Source organism: Sminthopsis crassicaudata, chromosome 4, assembly GCF_048593235.1.
Source record: "Sminthopsis crassicaudata isolate SCR6 chromosome 4, ASM4859323v1, whole genome shotgun sequence".
In the NCBI taxonomy this organism is placed as follows: domain Eukaryota; kingdom Metazoa; phylum Chordata; class Mammalia; order Dasyuromorphia; family Dasyuridae; genus Sminthopsis; species Sminthopsis crassicaudata.
Window position 1 is genome coordinate 213,094,957 of NC_133620.1, and position 23,835 is coordinate 213,118,791.

Sequence of the window (23,835 nt, forward strand, 5' to 3'; positions counted from 1 at the left end):
TTCATCTTAATCATTCCAGATTTTTCTGAAAGCATTCTGTCTGTTATTTGTTATAGCAGAACAGTATTCTATCACAATCATATTACACTACTTAAGTCATTGCATAATTGATGGGCATCCCTTCAATTTTCAATTTTTTTGCCAACTCAAAAACAGCTATTATAGATATTTTTGTTTATAGATCCTTTTCCTTCTTTGGGATTTAGACCTAGTGTAGTATTATTAAGTCAAAGAGTATGTACAGATTTATAGCCCTTTGATCATAGTTCCAAATTGACCTTCAGAATGGTTGGATCAATGCATTCTACAATTTTACCAACAGTAAATCAGTGTCCCACTTTCCCCACATTCCCTCCAGCATTTGTCATTTCTGTTTCTGTCATATTAGACAATCTGCTGATAGATATCAGGTCATAATTCAGAGTTGTTTCAATTTGCATTTCTATAATCAATTGTAATTTAGAGCATTTTTTTATGAGTAATGAAAGGTTTGATTTCTTCTTCTGAAAACTTTTCATATCCTTTGATCATTTATCAATTGGGGAATAACTTATATTGTTATAATTTTATTTAATTTTTTATATATTTGAGAAATAGATTGCTTAATAGAGAAAGGCTTTAATTTTCCTGTTTTCTGCTTTCCTTCTAATCTTGGGCTATCCTAGTTTTATTTATGCAAAACATTTAATGTAATCAAAATTATCAATTTTACATCCTTTAATACTCTGTGTTCTTATAAGTTTTTCATATATTTGCTCCCTCAATTTGCTGGTGTTATCAACCTTTATGTCTAAATTATATATCTATGCTGACATTATTTTGGTATAAGGTATGAGATGTTTGTGTATATCTAGTTTCTACAAAATTGTTTTCTAGTTTTCTCAGCAGTGTTTGTTTGATAGTGATCACTTGTCTCCAAAGCTATGATCTTTTCATCTATCAAAAAAGAAATCATGGTCATTTGCTACAGTATAATATATATCTAATCTCACTAATGCTACAGTATAGTATATACCTAATTTCACTAATCTCATCACTCTATTTCTTAGCCAGGAGCAAATTGTTATCATGATTAAAGCTTTGTAATACAGTCAGGAGTTAGGAATTGATAGTCCACTTCCTTCACTTTTTTTTTTTTTTTCTTTAATATCATTGATATTCTTTTGTCAATATTTATAAAGCTCTATAAAATAATTCCTTGACAGCTTGATTGTAATGCCACTGAAAATCTGAATTAATTTAGATTGAATTTTTATTTTATTTTTTATTTTATTAGCTCAGCCTGAACATGAGCAAATTGTTTTTCTGTTGCTATGAGATTTGACTTTATTTGTGTGAAAACTGTTTTTTAATTGTGTTTATACAGTTTTAGGTTTGTCATGTGAGGTAGATTCCCAAATATTTTGTATTATCTACAGTTATTTTAAAAAGAATTCCTCTTTCTATCTCTTGATATTGGGTTTTGTTAGTAATATACAGAAATGCCAGTGATTTATGTGAGTTTATTTTATATCCTGCAACTTTGCTTAAATCATTGATTATTCCAACTAATTTAAAAGTTAATTCTTTAAGGTTCTATAAGTACACCACATTATCATCTACAAAGATTGAGAGTTTTATTTCCACATTATCTATTCCAATTACTTCAATTTCTTTTTCTTGCCTCATTTCTATAACTAGCATTTATAATAAAATATTGAATAATACTAGTGATAATGGGCATTCTTGCTTCATCGATCTTATTGGCAAGACTTTCAACTTATTTTATGAATATGTTTGCTGATGGTTTTAAATCAATGTGAAGGAAAATTCATGTTATCTATTTTTTAAAAATGGGAATGGATGTCAAAAACTTTTTAAAAGATATTGAGATAATTGTATGATTTCTGTTGGGTTTTGTTATTGATATGGTCGATTATATTGATAGTTTTCCTAAAATTGAATTAGTCCTACAGTCTTGGTATAAATCTCACTTAGTATATGATCTTTGCAGTATATTACTGCCATCTTCTTGATAGTATTTTGTTAATTTTTTAAAGTTTCTTTTATTTTTTTCTTTTAATTAGATGCATTTTGCTTTTGCCTTTTCTGAGATCATGACTGCTACCTCAGCTTTTTTTTTTTTTAATTTTAGCTGAAGTAAAATTTTGCTCAAGCCTCTTATTTTTCTATATTTTATGTTCTCTCTGCTTCAAGTGTATTTCATATAAACACATAGGAAGATTCTGATTTGTAATTATTTCTGCTCTCTGCTTCCATTTTATAAGTGAGTTTATTCTATGCACAATCACAGTTAAGTTTACTGTGTATTTTCTTTCCTCCTCTTTCCCCCTTTCATCCTTCTCTCACTGTCTTTCTACCTTTTCTCTCTCTTTTTTCTGTTTGTTTCTCCTTTTCATTGTGTTCCTCCTTAAATGTGTTTTATTTATTCCAACTACCTTCCAAATTGCTCTTTTTTATATCAGCATCCCCAACATGCTTTAATTCCTGTCCCATTCTATTTCCCTATAGAATAAAAAACAGTTCATTATTCAACTCACTGTGAATGTAATTCTCCCTTTGAGACAATTCTGATGAAAATAAGGTTGGAGCATTTCTGGCCACCCCCAACATCTAATCACAATCTTTCCCTTCAAAATAAAATTTCTTTCATGCTTTTTTTTTTTTTTTTTTTTTTTGTGTGTGTGTGTGTGTGTGTGTGAAACAAGTGGGATTAAATGACTTGTTGAGGGTCACACAAATGGTAAGTGGTAAGTGTCTAAGATCAGATTTGAACTCAGGGTCTCCTGACTCCAGGGCCAATACTCCTATCCACTGCACCATCTAGCTATTTTAATGCTTTTTGTGTGTGTATGAGAGATAATTTACTCCATTTCCCCTGTCCCTTCTCTTTTCTAGTGTATATCTCTCAGCCCTTACTTTTATTTTGAGTCATATCATGCCATTATATTCATTTCCTTTCATGTATCTATGTCTATGTATACTTCTCTAACCATCCTAATAATGATAAAGTTGCTAGAGTTTAAAAATATCATTTTCCCATATAGGAATATAACCAGATTAACCATACCAAGTCACTTACAATTCCTCTTTTTATGTTTACATTTTTTTAGTATTCTATCAAGTTTTCTCTTCCCCATTTAATAGTATTTTATTTTTTTCCAATTACATGTAAAGGTAGTTTTCAACATTTATTTTAATAGGATGTTTTCCATTTTTTTGCACTCACTCTTTTCCTTCCCTCCTCCAAAAACAGTAGGCAAGTTTACATAATTTACACATGTGTTATAATGCAATATATATTTCAATATTTGTCACTTGTGAAAGAAGAAATAGATCAAAAGAAACAATAAAAAAGAATGAAGTGAAAAAAAAACTTTCCTTTGATCTTTATAATCCACCATTCTTTATCTAGATGTGGATAGCACTTTATTTCATAAGTTCTTTGTACTTGTTATGGGTCATTGTGTTGCTGAGAAGAGCTGAGTAATTAATAATTGATCATTGCACAATGTTACTGTTACTGTATACAATATTTTCCTGGTTCTGTACCTTTACTCAACATCAATTTCTGTAAGTATTCCTATCTTTTTTTTTCTGAAACCCACCTGCTTATCATTTATTTATAGAATAAAAGTATTCTATTATTTTCATATGTTACAACTTGGTCAGGTATTTCCCAAATGGTTGGCATACCCTCAACTTCCAATTCTTTGCCATCAAAAAAAAAATGCTATACACATTTTTCTGCTTGTGAATATATTTTGCCTTTTTAACGATCTATTTGGTTGGGATATAGACCTAATAGTGGTATTGTTGGATCAAAGGGTATGCACAATTTCATAATCCTTTGAATATAGTTTCAAATTATTCTCTGTAATGGTAGGATCAGCTCACAGGTCCACCAAGAATGCATTAGTGCCCTAATTTTCCCCATTCTCTCCAACATTTATCATTTTTTCTTTTCTGCCAATATCCACTCTGATAGGTATAAGGTGGTACATCAGAATTATTTTAATTTTCATTTCTCTAATCAATAGTGACTTAGAGCATTTTCTTGTCATATGAATATAGATAGTTTTAATTTCTTTATCTGAAAACTGCTTGTTCATATCCTGTGACCATTTAGCAATTGGGGAATGACTTGTATTCTGATAAATTGACTCAATTCTCTATTTATCTGGGAAATGAGACATTTATCAGAAACACCAGCTGTAAAAAAAAAAAAAAAAAAAAAAAAAAAAAAATCCCCCAGACTTCTGTTTCCTTTCTAATCTTGGTTGTATTCTTTCTGTTTGCTCAAAACTCTCTTTAATATAATGTAATCAAATTTATCCATTTTCATTTTATTATGTTCACTGTCTCTTGTTTGTTTATATATTTCTCCCTTCTCCATATATCTGAGAGGTAAAGTACTCTTTGCTCTCCCAATATACTTATGGTATCATCCTTTATCTCTACATCATATATTCATTTTGACCAGACCTTAGTATATGATGTGAGATGCTGGTCAATGTCTAGCTTCTGTTATACCATTCTCCAACAATTTTCTTTCCAAATAATGAGATCTTATCCCAGAAGATGGAGTTTTTGGATGTATCATATAATAGATAACAATAGTCATTGACTACTGTGTTTTGCTTACTTAACCTATTATACTGATCTACCACTCTTTTTTAGCCACTAACATATTGTTTTGATGGTTGCCACTTTATAATATAGTTTTGAATTTGGTATAGCTCCACTACTTCCCTTTTAATTTTTTCCCTGTAATTCTCTTTTTCTCTCTTAACTGCTTGGTTTTGTTGGTAATATATAAAATGCCAAAGATTTATGTGGATTTATTATATATCTTGCAACTTTGCTAAAGTTGTTAATTGTTCAAGTACCTTTTTAGATGATTCTCTAGGATTTCCTACATATATCATCATATCATCAACAAAAAGTGATAGTTTTATTTCCTTATTCCATATTCTAATTCTTTTGATTTCTCCCCCCCATCTTATTTCTAAAACTAACATTTCTAAAGCTATACTGAGTAATAGTTGTTATTGTTGTTGCTGTTTGTCCTCCATTCTCAAAGAGGACCATGACATAAGGAATGATGCTGTGACATGCAAGTGAAAAGGATTTAAGTGAGGAAGGGCCATGCAAGTTCACCTGCCTCATTTTCCCTCCAGAATCATCTGGGTGCAGTGACAAGATATAGTCAATAATTGACATGCTTGCTTCAACCCTGATTTAATTGAGAAGATTTCCAGTTTAGCCCCATTACATGTAATGCTTGATGATGCTTTTAGATAGACGTTACTTATCATTATAGTGAAAACTCAATGTATTCCTATGCTCTCAAATGCTTTTATTATAATAATGAGTGTTATATTTTGTTAATTTTTTTTCTGTTGAAATTTCTATTGAAATAATCATATGATGTCTGTTAATTTATTATTACTATGATCCAGTATGCTGATAGTTTTCCTCTTATAGAACCAGTCTTGAATTCCTAGTATAAACCTAACCTGATCCTAATATATTATACAGATGATAAAGTTACAGCAATCTCTTTGCTAATATTTCACTTAAAATTTTTGTGTCAATATTCATGAGAGAAATTGTTCTAAATTTTTCTTTGTATTAGTTCTTCATTCCGTGTGATGGGAAAACTTAGTCTACTTGTATTGTGGTAGTCTAGTTTCCCAGGCTGGCATTTTGCCTCCTGCATTGGGACTGGAGGCTCTATGACTGACCTATTGAGTCATTAGTCTATGGGCTAGAAATGAAGAGCATAGGTTTGTGATCTGTTCTGTGGCTAACAGCCTCTTGTTAACTTGCCAGGTCACTATCTGTGAGGGACTGTGTTTACCTTTTACAAGTGAAAGAGACTTTTCATGAAGTTCTTTTTAGTTATTTTAAGCTGGAATTTTTTTTTCACTCAGTTTTATCACCCCAGAATCTGTTTAAAGCCTTGATTTAACATTTTCATTTTTTAAAGTTATTTATTTTCAAAACATATGCATGGTTAGTTTGTAAAACCTTGCTTTCCAATTTTTTATTTCCCTCTCATCTCCCTACCCCTTTTCTTAGAAGGCAAGTAAGCCAATATATGTTAAACATGTGCAGTTTTTCGATATATATTTCCACAATTATCATGCTACATAAGAAAAAGTCAGATCAAAAAGGAAAAAAAAATAAGAATTTAAAAAGCAAGCAAACAACAAAAAAGTTAAAATACTATGTTGTGATCCATATTCAGTTTGATCAGTTTTCTTTCTGGATGTAGATGGCTTTTAACATCATGAATCATGTCATTGTTAAAGAAAGCCGTATCCATCCAAAATGATCATCAGATAATCTTGTTGCCGCTGTATACAATGTTCTTTTGGTTCCACTCTCTTCACTTAGTATCAGTTCATGTAGGTCTTGATGAACATCCACTCAGTTTCTAGTTCCTTGCCAATACAAAAAAGGTTGCTACAAATATTTTGCACATGTGGGTCCTTTTCTATTTTTTATGATCTTTTTGGGATACAGGCCCAGTAGTAGAGACACTACTGAATGAAAGGGTATGCAATTTGATAGCCCTTTGGGCATAGTTCCAAATTACTTTCAAGAATGTTTGGTTCAATTCACAACTCCATCAATGTATTAGTGTCCCAATTTTCCCCCATCCCTTCTAACACTTATTATCTTTTCCAATCATGGTAGCTAATCTAAGAGGTGTGTAGTATTACCTCAGAGTTGTCTTAATTTATATTTCTTTAATTAATAGTGATTTAGAGTATTTTTAATATGACTAGAAATATTGATATCTTCATCTGAAATGTAAATATTATGCAGAGATTTCATATTACAACATATTAGTTGTGGCATAGTAGATACAGTAATGGGCTTGGACACATCTTTCTGAGTTCAAATCTGGCATTTGTTTGTTATCTTGAGAAAATCATTCAATCCTGGGTGCCTCAATTTCCTCTTGACTGGAAAAGGAAATAGGAAATCACTCTATAAGTTTTGCTAAGAAAGCCCCAAATAGTATCATATAAAATTAGAAAAGACTATAATGACTGAACACCTCCACCCCATCTCCTTACATGAAAAAAAGAAAGTCAGTGCTGAAAGGGCAAAAAAAATTCATTGCTGGAAGTTTTGAGTTGGTCTATTCTGTCTTTGGAATTACGTAGGAAAAACAAATAAACTATATAGATTTTATCCTAGTATATGAGGCTGGTCTGGGTTAGGATGAATCCCATGGTAGATTAGGTACAAAACTGGAATATAATTAGAGAACCGTAATCCATTTTATAGCTTTACTATATAGATTACTTAGATTTACTTTCATAGATTTTCTTAGGTTTAACAGCAAAACAATGTTCAATTCAGAAAAGGGAATCTTCAATTATGATAGTGTAGAACAACTTTCGAGTCTTGTTTACATTAGTCTGTAGTTTTAAATTTCAAGGAGCAATCCCAATCCTTTATGTCCTAGATATTTTATTCCCAGATGCCTAGGAAGCTATATTATTATCTAATGAGTCAAAATAATCTCAAGGATAGTTTCAATATCTTTTGACAAACAAAAACAAAAAACAAACAAAAAAAACTGGCCTTGCTTAATTTGCATGTACATAGGATGGTTAGGGGAATTAAGACTTAAATACATCTAACAATCTCACTGGAAGTCTTATATTCTAAGGAAATCAGAGAACAAAATTGCCACATAGAACATATATCATTGTAATGGAATATTGTTGCATAGTAAAATATGAACAATAAGTATTCAGTTAGATTTTGGAAAATTTGTTTTTATTGATATAGTGTTAAATAAACATCACCACAAAAATAACATACATAACTACTATAAGAATGTGGCTGAAAAGATCTCTAACAGAAGTTAAATTCAGTAGGGGTCTTAGAAATCTAATGTCAAAGGAAAACTAGTTCTTCATGAAGGAGACAAAGGGTATTAAGGCTAAAATGTTGCATGCAGGATCAAATATGAAGAGGATGAAGGGACAGGAAAAGCATTTATTGAGCACTTTATTGAGTATTAAGTAATTTATAAATGTTATCTCTTTTGATCTTCAAAACTGTCCTGTGAGATAGATGCTTTTATTTTCCATATTTTACACATGTGGAAACTGAAGAAGACAGAGGTTATGACTTGCCCATGATCACATGGCTAACTATTTGAGGATGGATTTGAATTCTAGTCTTCCTGATTCTAGGCCATAATCTCTATTTGTTGCACTACCTAATTGCAGTGGTCACTGTATAAAATGATTTTAAGCTTTGTTAACATAATTTCTTGTAGGGAAAGTTCTCTTTTTTCATTCTAGATTGCTACCCCTTTCCAGGTCTTCTCTTCAACATGATGGTAAGGAAAGAAATTAATCAAAAAATGAAAAACTTTTGAGAAAGTTGAATCATCAAAATTTAACAACTGCTTATATATTAGAGGTGAAAAGAAATGTGAATAAAAGATAATGCCAATTTTTCAAATGTGGGTTGGCTTTTGAGAGAAACAAAGCACCTAGGTAGAGAAATATGTGTAGGGGGAAAAAGTTCAGTTTGGCATGTGTTGAGTTTGAGATGTTGTTTGGCCATGTGGTCATGCAGTTCCTTCATTACAAAGAGATAATTATCTGTTCAGCAAGATTGGACCCTTTCCTATTTCTGTGTTTTAGGGAAAGCTATGTCTTACTCAGGTAATGTGCCCTCTCCACCACCTGATGTGTTGTGCTCCTTGGATTCTGGACACAGCATAGATGCCTTCTCCTTCATAAAATCCAGATCTCCCCTGATGCAAGTGAATTTTTCTTTTGTTGTATGTTTTCTGCACATTTTATTTCAATATTTTTTGTTTTCCCTTCATTATATTGTATATAATATTATCTGGACCTCTTTGATATAATAATTGTAAAAACAATATCAATAACAATAATGTTTATTACCATTTTAAGTCTTGAAAAAAACACATTATCTCATTTGATCTTCACAAACTTGTGAGATAAATTCTAGATCGTATTACTCTTTTTTATTTCACAAATAGGGTGTCAGAGACTGAGAGATGTTAAATATTTCAACCATGGTCACACAGCTAGGAAGAGTCTTGATGCAGGTTCAAATTCAGCTGTTCCTGATAAGGCAAGCCTATGTTTATTCACAGTATTACTTTTCCAGATTGCCTAATTTATTTTTGTGCATTTTTTTTCTGATTTCCTGCTACCATATTACATTTCGTGAGATTAGAAATTTTCTTGTCCATCTTTTTAATCTCACTACATATATGCTATAGAGGCATGATTAATATTTTAAAGAGTCCTCTAAACTACATTAAACTTTGCAACTCAAATTTAAATTTAGTCTGTTCAAATGAGTCTACATAAAATTCCCAAGCCTTCTAACCATTTTTCTCAGAATATTATGTTATTTTATTATTAATTATATAATAAGATACTGAACAGAGATAATTGCTTGATTTTTAAAATAGAAAAAAAATATCAAATCAGGAAAATGCATGAACTGAAAGTATACCCAATAGATATGAACCAAGCAAAACACCTTCTTGCATCTCTATTGTGAAGTATTGTTCTCGATAAGGCAATTACAAGCTAAAGGCACTCATGAAATTGTATTGATTTGGGCTCCCAAAAGTATTATAAAGAGCTTTGATACAAAAAATTGGACAAATAGGAAATAGGAACTAGGTTCTGATCATCATGCCTTTTGCATCTCTCCATAATTTTTCTCTTAGCTCAAACTTTTCTTTTTGGTTTCAGCCTATGTGAGGATCAGTTCTGATGAAAGTGGCTCTCTTCAACACGGAGAGGATCCAAATCAGTTCCAATTTATCAGTAATGAACAGAACCAACTACACCCAGAGAAAACACTGGGAAATGAGTGTGTACCACAATATAGCATTTATACTCTTTCTGTTATTGTTTGCTTGCATTTGTGTTTTTCTTCCCAGGTTATTTTTACCTTCTTTCTAAATCAGATTTTTCTTGTGTAGCAAGACAACTATATAAATATGTATACATATATTGTATTTAACATATACTTTAACATATTTAACATGTATGGGGCTACCTGCCATCTAGGGGAGGGATGGAGGGAAGGAGGGGAAAAGTTGGAACAGAAGTATTTGCAAGAGTCAATGTTAGAAAATTACCCAAGCATATGTTTTGTCAATAAAAAGCTATAATAAAAAATTAAAATGTATTATCAAAAAGACAGAATATTACAGAACTTTGCACCTAGAGAGTGTTTTTTTTTAATTGTAAATTATCATTTTCATCATCAACCATTAAGTACCTGAGATTTCCTTTGTGTGGGTACAACATTTATCATGAGATGCAGTCCCCTTTACTTTTTAGTAGACTGTTTTCAAGAGTTTCTGTGATCTAAAAGTGTCCATCTAGATGATTAGCTTTTCTAGATACTCTGACCCTTGCAAAACATGCATTCTAGTAGCCCCTTGTTGAACCTGATTTCAAATTGATAGCACCTTTTTAGAGCTTCTTTTTAGAGCTTTTGTTTTTTTTTTTAAATAGCCTTCAGGAATCTTAAGTCCCTTCTACAATATGAGGAGGATTTTAATGTAAATACTATTGTTTTTGATGTAATGATATAATAAAGACCATTTGTCACGGTTTTAGCTTGGTGGTGACATTAAGTTCATGAATCCTAAAGAATATAGATGAAAAAAAATTCATGTTAGAAAAGGTTTAGGAACATACAGATTTTGAAATTATCAATATACTTTGTTATATATTTGTTATATATACAGGGAAGGTGTATTTTGGCAAAATAATTTGATCATTAAACTGGAGGATGATAAAGGAGAACATTAAAAGAGCTGCATTGTATCCTTGGAGAGGATATTCAGAATAATATAGAATCATGAAAGGATGAAAGTGAATTTGATTATTTTACTGTATTCTTGTTCCAAGGAATGAATAGAACTAAGCAATATGTTTACATTAGGAAGCATCCATATTATTCTTCAACTTAAAAGCTATGGTTACATGATGGGTGGCAACAACTGATGATAACAAATGCAATTTCTAATAGCCTAATTGTCCTGTTTGACTGTTAGACTGGGACAGAAGTTATTGATGTAAAATATTTATTGTTTTCTTCTATTTTTCCTGTATTTTGATTAATTTTTTTGTTTGTTTCATGGAGTTATTACTTTCTAATTCCTCTAGTCTAATTTTCAAGTTCTGTGTTGCTTTAGTTAAGGTTTGGTACTTTTACTGCTAAGCAATTAATTATTTTAATTCCTCCAGTCTAATTTTCAAATACTGTAATGTTTTGGTTAAGGTTTTATATTTTTTCTGCTAAGCAATTAATTATCTTTCCAAGTCTTTCTTCCATAGCTTTTATGTCTTTTCCATTTCCCCCCTAGGATTCAGTTCATGTATAAAATCATTCTAAACTATTTGTTTCCTATATTAATTCTAGTTGAACTTGAAGCTGGATTTTTCTTTAAGATTTTGCTTGTGGGTTTTTGGAATCATTCTCTTTTTCTGGGTTTGTGTCAAAATAACAGTTTTATTTTTTATGGTATAATTTTGTTATTGTTGTTTGTATGCTCATTATTTATTTCCCAAGTTGGGGCTTTGGATTAGGGTCAGATTCTGCACATTAATGGAGGGAAGGCCTGGGCCATATTTGGTCCTGTTCTATGTTCTTTTAAATACTAATGGTGCTTTCTCTGAGTATATCGAGTGTTTTTTTGATCTCAGGGAAAATAGCAGCTGGATACCTGAAAGGTTTCAGTGTCTCACAAGTAGTCCTATCCAAGGCAAAATTCGATCATTTTCTTCCTTGTCTGAGTTTTACAAATTCCTGAAGTCCTTTCAGATCTGAGCAATACAACTTCAGGCTTGCCCCTGGATGGAGATCAAGTATACTGCTTTTGTCTGCAGCCACTGTCAGCCAAGTGGAAGTTTCTATAGTTTCAGAGCAACAGAAATGCAGTTTCCTCTTTGTTCTGAACTCCCTGCCCTGGAGATTCAGCTGTAGGCTTCCAATTAAACTGCAAACTAGATTTGAGACTTTATTCTACTCTAGGGGCCAGAACCAAAAGGATACTGTTCAAAAAAGGGCTTTTGTTGTGCATGGAACATGTGGAGCAATGGGGTTATCTTTGGCCATTTTTCGTGCAAAATCTACTTCTAGATTTTAGAAGCATACTTTTTGTTCTCTGGACAGCTGGTGATCATTGGTCCTGGTTTCCTTAATAACAATTAAAAAAAAGATACTTACTTTAATTTTTCCTTGCCTAGAACACAGCTCCCCACCTGATACCAAATCTCACCCTGCATCACAACCCCTAAATTCAAATTACTCCCTGAGTCCATGCTAGATCTGTGGCTTAATTGTGAGATATGAGGGGCAAAGTTGTTAACTTGCATCTACTCCTGCTGTTGGACATCTCATACACAGGCTCAGACTATCATTAACTCTTCATGCTAAAAGGTTTCTCTCATTCTCCTGACTAGTCTCTAATATTCACCATAAAAATGTAACTGAGAATGCCATCACCTCAAAAACACTGTAGATTAGAAAGGAGGCTCTCTCAAGACACTATTACATCATGCCAAACTTTGCTGACATTAACATATCTTCTTTCCTCCCCTGATATCAGACTTTGGACTTGAATGTAATAATGTTGTGACAGACCTATGAATCTCCACCCTTCCATTATGGGATTATTTGAACCAGAAACAGTCAGTAAGATCCAAGAGGTTGGGAACAAGAAAGGAGTATTCAGATAAGAGATAAATGGTAGAAAAGTGCAGAAGACATGAACTTTAAAAACAATCATTAACATAGTGAATGGTTTATAAAAAGCATCTAGATCTAATTCAGTCTTCACTATTAGGCTTCTTCAATATGAGAATTTCAACTCACATTTACTAAACACATGATAACAATGAAAATTATATAGAAATCATTACATAGAAAAAGAAAGTCTCAATTAACCAATCTATTTGGTTCAATTATTTTAATCACTTAACTTAAAGTTTAAAAAAAATGTACAGCTTTCAGTCTCTAATTGTTCTCTATGAGTACAAAAGTATATAAACCTAGAATATCATGTAAAAGATGTTTGGTCATTTGAGTTAGTTCTAGCTTACTATTTTTCTCAATCCACACATTTCTAGGGCATTATCAAGTGAATTACTTAGAACCTGTTAGCTAGCAAGAGCAGAGTTCAATTTCAACCTCAGACACTAGTTATGCTACCCTGGGCAAGCCACTTTACCCCGATTGCCTGAGTTTCTTTATCTGTAAAGTGAATTGGAGAAGTAAATGGCACAACATTACAGTATCTCTGGCAAGAAAATCCCCCAAAAGAACCAGGAAGAGTTACAGGACTAAAAAGGACTAAATAGTAGCAGCTTAGTTTCAAGAACACAAAGATAAGGCAAAACACCCACTAGTATACATAGTTTATTATTTTTTTAACCCCCATGTTCCATCTGCCCTAGTAAAGAGAGAAAACATGGTTTACCTAGAAAGACATCTTCACAGGTAGCAGTTAGTTTTAAATTATAAAAAGCAAACAAAAACAGGGATGGCAATTGTGAAATCATACATTGTTTCACTAATTCCTACCCCTTAATATAAATTTACTTAGGAAAGATAGAAAAGGAAAAATATGCAGGCAAATGCTGTATATTTTACTTCTGTGAATGTTATGTTTTTTCTTTAAAATTGTGTCGTAGCCAAATACTTTATTACATTATACATCAAAATACTAATTATTTCCTTTCCTGATTTGATCCAAAAGAAAAAGAAAAACAAAAACAAAAACAAACAAAGAAACAAACAAACAAACAAACAAAAAAAAAAAAACAACAGACACAATAGACACTTGCTGAATTATTGAGTTGAATTGTGTGATCGTTTTTGCAGAGTTAGGTTGCTATCCAAAAATTGTTATTCACCAAAGTCAATACAAATGAAATGAACCTGCACAAGCCTATTCTGTGAAAGTAGAAATATAATTATTTGGTTTAAAAAGTTGTTTCAAGTAAGCAAAGTAGGAAGTTAATGGCTCCCATTTGTAAATAGGTGACATAACTTATTGTAATGCTCAATTATCTCTGGTCCATGAATTGTTCAATTATGCAAGCACTCATTTGCCCAAATAAATACTCATTAAGGTGAGCATCTATGCCAAAAATATAAATTTGCCATATCCGCACTATTTATGTATAGAGTAGACTCCAGAGGAAGCTACTGGAAGACTAGCATCAATAAATACCACGAGATCTAGAGATAATTTCAAAAAGCAGATGCTCATTAAAGAGTGATAAAATGGGTTTGTTTTTAGAAGAACAGTCTATGAAAGTTCTTTGGGAAAAGCATCCTGGGATTGGAGTACAACAAATAGAAACTTGCTGCAGTCTCCAGATGAAGTAAAAATAGAAATGGTCAAAGGTGAAAGAGAGAAGAATATCACTCAAGTCACAAGTTAGAATAATAAACAGCAAATAAGCCCTGTGTAAGTCCTCGTATCTTAGTGGGGGGAAAAAGGAGAGTGTATGCATCTCATTCAAACTTCAAAGCTCCTTTCTCCTTTTTATGTCTAAACCAAAGCTTTCAAGAAAGCAGGCCAGGTTTCCCTTACAATTTAAAATTCAAAGAGCATCACTTTGAAATTTAATAGAGCAGTGTTTGCTAAAGTAAACATTTTAGTCACAGCGATGGCAGATGTGTCCAGGCATCTATATTCTTTTCTGTAGGTATTAAAGCAGTCCTTCAAAACTACTGGAATGCTGCTTCCCAAACAGCCATTCACAAATGAGACTGATTTCATGGAGTGAAGAAATACATTGGAGTAAACACTTCTCCAAATAAGTGCCACTTTTTGTATTTAAGCAATTTCCAGTCTTGGAAACTTATGTTGCCATTAAAAAAAAAAAAAAAAAAAAAAAAAAAAAAAAAGGTTCATGTTCAAAATACAGAAAAGAGAAAAAAAATAGAGATAGGGAGGCAGCACCTATTTAGAGGCTCTTGTCTTATTTCCAGTACATATACATACATCTGTGTTTTTTCTTTTATGTTCCATTCTGTCTTCTGTCATTCTGTCTCTCTCTCTCTCTCATCTGTTTGTCTGTCCTTGTCTTTCTCTCTTCCTGTTCTCTGTCTCTATCTATCTGTTTTTGTCTCGTTCTCTTCTTCCTTTTTTTTCTATCCTCTTTTTCTTCTGTCTCTCCCTCTCTTTCCCTCTCTCTCTCTCTCTCTCTCTCTCTCTCTCTCTCTCTCTCTCTCTCTCTCTTTCTCTCTCTCTCTCTCTCTCTCTCTCTCTCTCTCTCTCTCTCTCTCTCTCACACACACACACACACACACACACACACACACACACACAAACCTCTGAATGGATTTATTAGCCTTTTACCTCTGAATAAAAACATAGGGGATGAATTAGACAAGTCATAAGGCTAACCTATGACTTTGCAAACTTTCTTTTGTACTATTTTAAAAATGTGTTTTATTCCTGCAGCTTGATGAAAGCTACTGCCTCTTTTATGATGCATATCAAATCCAATTAAGCAGACTGAACACTAGAAATTATTTTCATATTGAGATCAAAACCAGCTTAGTAAACCATGTAATTTTTTCCAGTTAGTCTAGAACATATGCATTTATAGGTATTAATGAGACTTTTCTCTATGATGTAACTATTATACATATTATTCAGGATATGTTTTTCCTCTGTAACACTTTATTTTCTTCATGAAATTGTTATATTAAATGACATAAAAGATTGACAACACAGTGTCCTGAGAAAAGCTGAATTGGAATGGATTTGTTTTGTTTTAAATCTAATAGTTGTCAACTGAATTTAAAACAAAACAAAGCCCTATTCATAGGCACAGAGGCAATGTATTAAGGTGGTTAGGGAACCAGGCTCTAATACAGGAAGGGCTGGATTCAAATTCTACCTCTGCCATACATTTGCTTACTGACTCTAACAGAATCTTTTAACTGCTCAGAACACTAATCAAATCTTTAAGACTACACAGGAATTAAAGAATCTATTCAACTGTGTTATTAGAGGAGATTCTCTCACTTTGGAATTTCTTAGGACAATGGAATCACAAGTCCAGTTGCTATGCAAATCTAGACATCTTTGTCTTTGTGTACTCCCACTATTTTCCCCTACAAAATTTTCCTTATATTTTATAAATAAATATTTATGCTATGGCGCTGAGAGACTAGAATAATGGTGGTAACAATAATTGTGGAAAATAATCGGGTTTGGGGGGAAGACTATCACCCAGCTTTTTAAAGCATGTCCTCTAGTTATAGAATATAGTACTTCCTCACCTCTGACTCAAGGAATACTAGTTGTCCAGATTCAGCTCAAGAATCTCAAGAATAACTTTCTACATGTAGCCTTTCCTATCTTCTTTCATCCCTTTAGTTAACTACTTTGCTTTTATTCTCTGTCCTTTTATTTCTATGTATATTCACATACTAATTTGTTGTAGCCCCTCATTATTATATACATGAGAAGTAGTGATCATTTCACTTTTTATGTATCTCTGGATTGAAACATAATAGATGCTTAATAAATAGGTATTTATTGATTGATTTGGTTATGCTTATTCATATACATTGTATCTTCCCTAATAGCTTGTAAGATCCTTGAGGGTAGTATCCATTTCTTTTAGAGGCAGTTAGGTGATACATACAATGGAGAGAGAGTACTGGATTTACAGGCTAGAAGATCTGACTTTGAATGTATACTTTCTACCTGTGGACCTTGGATAAAAACATTTAATCATAGTCTACCTCAGTTTCCTCATCTGCAAAATGGGAGAAAATAGGAGGACCTACCTCACAGGATTGGTATATAAAAATAAAAAGAGTTAATATTATATATATAAACCATTTTGGAAACCTTAAGATGCTTTAGAAAAACTAATTATTATTATTATCATTATTTCCATCTTTTGTTACAGTCCATAGAATACAGGAGATGGTAAATAGATGCTTATTGTTTGATCAATATTTTGTGTTTATGTATTGCTTACCAAAAGAAGTATATGTATTATATTTTTCAGATAATTTTATTTTATATAAAGTATATAAGGCACAGCATTTATTGTGATAATTTCTGATTATTAATTATTAGTATTCCATTCAAAAGCCACAACACTGGAATAATAAAACTCATTCTATTATTAGAAACTAGATATGCAATAAGTATATTTATTATCGATATGTGTTTCTTTTATTTCTCACATGTGATTTAATAAAGGATCTGCTTTCCAGGCAGACAACTTCTTTAGCCTTGATTTACTTAAAACACTTCTACATAAATACTTATCTAGATTTTATCCTCAAAAGAATATCAGTAAAAAGTCCAAGAAAGCTACAGTGCTCTTAAGCCTTCTTTTGGAGATCTCCAATTTATTTCCCTCTTGTCTGTGCTCTTAGTTAATATTACTTATTATTTTTTCTTTGTTCCCCTTTCTGGCACAATAATTGTAGCATTGCAGGATGCTGGCAACAACTGGCTTCTGGGGTCACCAAATGTCTCTGATTTGCTACAGCATTTAATCTTCCACAAAAGCTGTTTACTGCCTCATATATGCTGAACGCCAGGAACATTATCCCTTAAATCATGCCTAGATGCTAATTAATGGATGTATAAATGTCTAACAGCCAAGCCCTTAAAGCAGAGCAATGAGTGGGCACAGCAGACATTCGGCGCAGAGCTAAAATGGGGTTCTGATGAACCATAAACTCTGATTTTTCTACATAGCCCTTGTCATGCTGTGTAGCTAACCAGATTGAGGTGCATTGAAGAAATTTGCTTTAAAGCTATCTGAAACAGAAAATATATTAGCAGGCTAAAATGGTTTAGAATTGCCTTATTAGGTTTCAGCAGTATTTGTCAATCTCGGTTTCTCTTGGATGTCTACATTTGCCAATGAAAACAATGGCCAAAAGTTATGGGTTCTATTCCCACACTGCCAATTAATTGACTATGACTTTTTACAGGTTCATATTTTTGACTTACCTCTCTATGATGCTTAGGAATCATTGGAGAAGATGGCTTTTTTTTTGAATGCATGGATGAATAAATGAATGAATGAAAAAGTGAAAAAATATATATTAAATATTTCATGCCAAGAACTATGTTAAGTGCAATGACTACAGATGCAAAAACATAGAAAAGACAGACCCTGCTTTCAAAAAACTTCTTTTTAATGGTGAGAAATTATATATATATATATATATATATATATATATACACATATATATATGTATATATATATATATATATATATATATATATATATATATACAGACAGGTCAGTGTGGATAAGATGGTCAAGGTGTTGGGAGTAAAGTGAAATATGGTTGAGGTTTGGCTGAGGAAGTGGACCAGATGAGGCAGTTGCCAATAAAAGTGGAAGGCAGGGCAGAAATTCCAGAGATGAAATAGTTAAGACCTCCAGGACAAAAACTCTGTTCAAGGTGGCTAGATTGTAATCAAGGAAATTTATAATTATGGAGGTTGCCAGCCATAATATTAATTTCTAATCCTGCGTACAATGAAAAGGAATGTTGTAGAAAACCAGCATGACACAGAGGATTGAGGACTAACCTGGAAATAACAGAAGATCTGTGTGGTATAGCACATGTAGGGCTTTTACTTGCAGTCAGGAAGACTTGAATTCGGGGATGTGCTGGAGTCAATTCCAATCAGCTTGTAAGAGCTAATAGTTAATTTTACCTTTAAAAAGCTTTACAAATCAGCAGTTAATTATCTTGTTGTTTATCTAGACCATAGAAACTGTTAATAATACAGATTAACCTCAAAAGCATACACAAAAGTGCATACATTTTTTTCTCTCCTAGAGACCATTGTTAAACATTTACTATTCCTCCCCTTCCCCTGCCAATTGCTCTATAAATTCATTAGAACAGTTGGGAAGTGAAGTTATCATCAGAGTTGAGGCCTGGCAATATAGGATAACAATAACAACAATGATAATAAAAATAATAGTAACATATTTATATAGATGTGATCCTGGGCAGATACTTTATCTGGAAAATTGAGAAAATATCACCTACCTTGTAAATTTTTTGTGTGACATAAAAACATGAAAAGCATCTTGAAAATCCTAAAGTATTATTTAAAATCCATCTATTATAATTTTTGACATGTATCACCTATGTGGTTTTAAACATCATTTAAATTTTTAGCCTTCAAGAAATTTAAAACTAAATTACACTGAATTTCCAATCTGTGTAATGGTGGGGGGGAGGAAGCTTCCTTACTGATCTTCCCACACCAATGAAATTGCATATCAGGACCAAAAGAAAACAAAGAAATGTAGATGATGTTTTAATTTTACAATATTAGAACTATTGAAAAGGAAAGTCAAGGAAGGAGCAAAAAAATTAAGAGGATTGTAATGGTAGTCCTTTTGATCACTGGATGAAAAACAGAAGAAAGAAGAATGGAAGGTGAGAACAACAGAACAGGGGTTAAGACTGACTTTCCAAGAAGAGGTTAAAATGAGTATTCCTCCAAATATCACTTCAGAATTATTTTTACTCTTCATTATTCAACATATACTCAAACTCAGATGATTATGATTCCATCGTATGTTCAGGAAATCCTATTATTTCACTGAATTTAGGGACTACTGACCTAGCACAAACACTGAGTATTTCTTCTTTGAGTTGTTCTATAGAACATCCCCCCTTGCCACTCCCAAGGCTTATCTTTACTACTTGCAACCAGCCATGAAAATTGTGTTCTGAAAATTCATTTTCAAACTGGTTCAGAACAAAAAAACATATTTTTTTCTCCCAAACATGTTATAAATAGTGGTTGGTTTTGTGGGCCAGTTATAATATGGCTGAATATAGTAGTAACTTAAACTTTGGATCTTGAAAAAATGAAACTGTGCTACATAGAGGGAGAAGCAGGAAGAGAAAAGAGTCCCTTTTCAATTCCACAGAAGGACGGAGGGGGAAAAAACCCTCAGAAATAAGCATGACAACTCTTTATGTGAAAACTTTTCCCACAACATAATGACTTTCTCCCTATGTAGTCAGTACCATGAAGTCCTAACTCCCTTACTATGGGAGCCCACTAAGATCTACTTTCCTGGAGTAGTAGTTGAGAGAGAGAGGAACATGGTACATGGTAAGAGCAGGGCTGTGGCCATCATATATTAGTTCTCAATGGACAAAGCAAAATCCCTGTTACTACAACTAGGACGTATGTAAGTTTCTGCAGCAAGCAGAGGGTCAGCAGCAAAGTAGATTTGATATCCTTGATCCCTGATAATGTAAACTATGCAATCCTTATGAAATTTATGCTTTGGGGTTAGATTGGAACCCAGCAGAGCTGAGACTATAAGTGACAGTTAAACTTCCCTGACTGGGGAATTTTGACAAAAGCAAGCCACACCAGTTAATACTGATACTAAGAATCTGTTAATGCTGTACAAGTCTAGGTTAACTATTGCATGAACACCACAGCACTCTGTTCATAATTCTCAATCATCAATCTACCATGTTAATAAGATAATAAAGTAATGTTTTTTTTTTTTTAGTGAATGAAACTTGTAGCCAACTAGGTTCACATTTTGCCTCTGACAGTTACTACTAATGTAACTATGAACTTGACACAGAATCTATATCTCAGTTTACTCATCTGTGTAATAGGGTTACTTGCAGAGAATTTGTGAAATTCAAATGAGATAATGATGTAAAGCAATTTCAAACCTTGAATTTATTTTAAATTTAAATTTTAAATTTAAATCAAAATTTGTTCTTTATTATTATTTTTATTAATGCCTTGAGTCACCAGGTCAGCAGTCTGGTGATGACTTCATTCTTTAAATCTTCCACTGAACTCCTGGTGAGCTCAAGCCATGTTTATAGAGTGATAGAAGGTGTTCTAGTAAATGTTTAACAAACTAGCTCTCTAGGGAAAAAAATGTATGCACCTACATGCTTTTTTAGTTTAAACTGGATGAGCACTTTAAGTCTAAACACTAAATGTAAGAATAAATTAAGCCCCCTCCCCATTTTTAACTGATTATCTATTTCTGAGAAGTAAATGCTCACATTAAAAAATTAATAGTAGGCAGAGCAGGTTAAAGCAGTCTCCAACTGTCTATATTTATCTCTGTTACCAGTACCATTAGGATTTACATTCAAGTTTTCAGACTCAAAAGAGATCATACAAAATGCTTTACAAAATTCAAAACGCTTTTTATTAAGTTGCAGTTTATATTTATTGCTTCATACTGTGTTTGTACTTATATAAAACTCCCAGAACTTTAGTTGCATGGGAATCATCTAGATTAATATCAGAATTTTAGAGAATAGCAGTCTTAAGGAGATATTTAATTGACTTGTTTAAAACCAAGAGATTGCCATATTTCTTAGCTATCCTCTGACTATGTATAATTTATTTTAAGCATATCTTTATCTTCTTCTTTCTTGTACATTATAAACTTGGACTTCATCATTGAATGTCTAGGCTCTTACAGATCAGTTTTCTTTTTATCTTGCTTGGAATCAGGACTCCATATTAATCTTGTTTACACCATGCCACTGAGAGCAACATATAACCCTTTTCCTAGGTCCCCCTTGCATATTGTCTTTCCCATGAAAATATAAGTTCCTTCAGGACACAAACCATATAATTTACTTGTATTTTTAATTCATAGTACTTAACCTTTCACTCTTTCTTTATGTCTGTCTCTCTCCATATTTCTGCCAATATAGCTATCTATTCATCTATCTCTCTCTCTGATCCATTTGCATGACACTCTATCACCTGATCAGATATTTACATTGGCTGTCTGTCACCTATACTTGGGTGTTCTTCCTCATCTCCAACTCTGGGCTTCTCTGCTTCCTTCACTCCATAGATAAAATTCCACCTTCTACAAGAAGACTTTTTCAATGTTCCTTAATGTTAGTATCTTCCTTCTCTTAATTATCTCCAACTTATTCTGTATATTCTTTGTTTATGCATAGCTGATTATATCCTGCTTCCCTCATTAGATTGCAGGCTCCATGAAAATAGAGACTGTCATTTGTTTTTGCATCTACAATGTTTAGCACTACATCTGGCACTTAACAAATGATTATTGACTATCTATTTGCCTATTTACCTATCTCATTTTATAGAAGTGGAAAATAGAGAAATGATTTATCCAAAAACCACAGTAACAGTAAGGACCAGAAACAGAATTAAAACCTGAGGTTTGAACTAAAAATCCATTCAATCATTAAAAATTAATTAAAGTTTTACTAACTGAAATGACTCCAGAATATATATATATATGTACTAAACATGCTAGCAAAGGTAAAAGATATAAAAAAAAAAAAAGACAAGAAGTTAAAGTTTCTGTCCATAAGGAGATTGCATTTTTCAAAGGGAGACAAGATGTATATACACATACACACATACACACACACACACACACACACTATAAGAATATCTGTAAATTTCGATTTCTATTTATTTTTTTCTTTTTGGAGAGAAGATTCTAATTTCCTAGAATAGAAAGTGGTATTCAGAAAGTATGTTTATTATAATTGGTGATTAAGAAGTTTTTTGGGAGAAAATGATTCTAAGAACTTGAGGTCAAGAGAAGGGGCATTCTAAGAATGAGGGATAGTCAATGCAAGCCAAAGAGATTGGAAATAGAGTACAGTGTGTAAGTAACAAGTTGGTCAGACTATATGATGTGGGGTAGGGAAAGGAATAATTCAATTGGAGCCAGATTGTGATAACTTTAAATAATTAATAGGTAAACTTGTATTTTAACCTAGAGTAATCAGAAATACTTGGGATTTATTGAGTAAAGGAATGAGTGGCACGATCAGATTTGAATTTGAAACCAATGACTTTGGTAGCACTATACGGAATAAATTAAAAGCGAGCGAGAATTATGTCAAGGAGACCAATTAGAAGGCTACCATAATAATAGTAATAGTACAACTGAGGTGAATCTGAAGCTACAGAAGTCAAGACAAGGGATAGATACAAGAGATAATGTGGAGGAAGAAATGACCAATTTTAATCACTCTTCAAATATCTAGTGAGAGATTCAATACTAGGTGACAGGTAGGATACTATAGTAGAAATAAGAAAGTTTGGAAACAGTTGCCACTATTCAACATGGTCTGTTGTCAGAATGAATTCTCCACTGATACAACTCAGTTTTTTAACTTAGGTACAGAACTTTAAGTCTATCCTTTTAATTTTCATCACAGTTATTTGATTCTATAATTCCAGCCTGTTGAACTAGTTTTCAATCTTGATTCTGCCATTTGGCAGCAGTAAATATGAAAATTTCTTTCTCTTGCATGTTTCAGTATTTTGTGACAGGACATTTTTACCCCTCAGATAGTATCATTAAACTAGTATCAGAATTAAATCCTTACAAGTGGAACAATCCTTTTAAAGAAAACAAAGTCTGTTACATTGGTGATTTTATTAAATTCATTAGCCATAACAATATACAATTTGAAAAGATGCTTATATAAGAGTTGTTTTTTCATTCATTAATTCAACATCATTAATTCAAAATCTATTAATTCATTCACAGAGCATGTTATACATCATAACAGTTTTGGAAATGTGGCTCTTGGGAATCCTCTGGCTGGCACATTGGTTTATTTCCAATATCACACATGCTAATATTATGAGAATGTCTACATTTTTTGTTTCAGGCATGAATTAATTTTATCTTTCCTCTGGTATTTCATTAATAGGAGAGAAATGCTGAATTGAATATTTAATACCTGTGAAATAAT

General features: G+C 32.4%; 1 non-coding gene across 1 annotated transcript; it reads left to right on the forward strand.

The window, feature by feature from the left end:
* The first annotated feature begins 12,105 nt into the window (after window positions 1-12,105).
* LOC141542064 (U11 spliceosomal RNA) lies at window positions 12,106-12,246 on the forward strand. Its single transcript, XR_012482068.1, has one exon. It is a non-coding gene; the product is annotated as a U11 spliceosomal RNA (small nuclear RNA).
* The last annotated feature ends 11,589 nt before the right edge of the window (window positions 12,247-23,835 follow it).